Genomic DNA, 987 nt, shown 5'->3' with positions numbered 1-987 from the left:
CAGTCCCCGTGCCTCACTGTGCTGGTGCTTCTGGTTGACAATGAGAAAGTCACAAACACACACAGGTCCCAGGTCAGTCCCCGTGCCTCACTGTGCTGGTGCTTCTGGTTGACAATGAGAAAGTCACAAACACACACAGGTCCCAGGTCAGTCCCCGTGCCTCACTGTGCTGGTGCTTCTGGTTGACAATGAGAAAGTCACAAACACACACAGGTCCCAGGTCAGTCCCTGTGCCTCACTGTGCTGGTGCATGTACACATCCTAGAAGCAATCAGATAACACAAGAGGCCTTCTTCTGAGCTAGCTTTATTATCAGAGCACGCACTACAGCGGGTAATATATTCCAAGGACATTGCACAGCGTTGTGAATTTGACAGGGAAAAAGAAACAGAAGCTATTATTTGCAATATAAAAATAGTGTAGCTAAAAAGTATAAATTAGAACTACTGGTTATTAAGACATATTCAATACACAAATCAATGAGGAAGAATGGAAATATCTGCCATGACCTCTTCCAATAAAGGCCCTAAAACTCACACATTAATAAGTAACAAGATGAAGGCATCAAAAATGTATTCAGATATATCTTAAAGGCCATCCAACGTGAAATCATGGGAAAAAACAGCATTGATAATTTAGCAATGATAATATAAAACACTCAGTTATATGGATTTGTGACGAGAATATATATATATCTATAGCTATGTATATTGGCAGACTATATATTGACATGGCAACAGAATATTCATATTTTGATTCAAAACATGTGTAAATGATTTTTCCTTTGTCCCAGAAAACAGACAAAACAAAACAAAAGAAAAATATATATCATCAGAATAATATGTTTATATATATATATAAATATCAATTGCTTTCTTGAAGCAATATTTCCTTTTTTAAGAAAAGAAATCCAGATCAAAAAAACAACAGTAAAAGTATCTAAGTATGATCTACAGTGTAAAAGTGCAAAGCACTCCATTTACGGGC

This window comes from Megalops cyprinoides, chromosome 4 (genome assembly GCF_013368585.1).
Source record: "Megalops cyprinoides isolate fMegCyp1 chromosome 4, fMegCyp1.pri, whole genome shotgun sequence".
NCBI lineage: Eukaryota > Metazoa > Chordata > Actinopteri > Elopiformes > Megalopidae > Megalops > Megalops cyprinoides.
The sequence above is the reverse complement of the archived record's forward strand: the minus strand, read 5'-3'. Positions refer to the sequence as shown.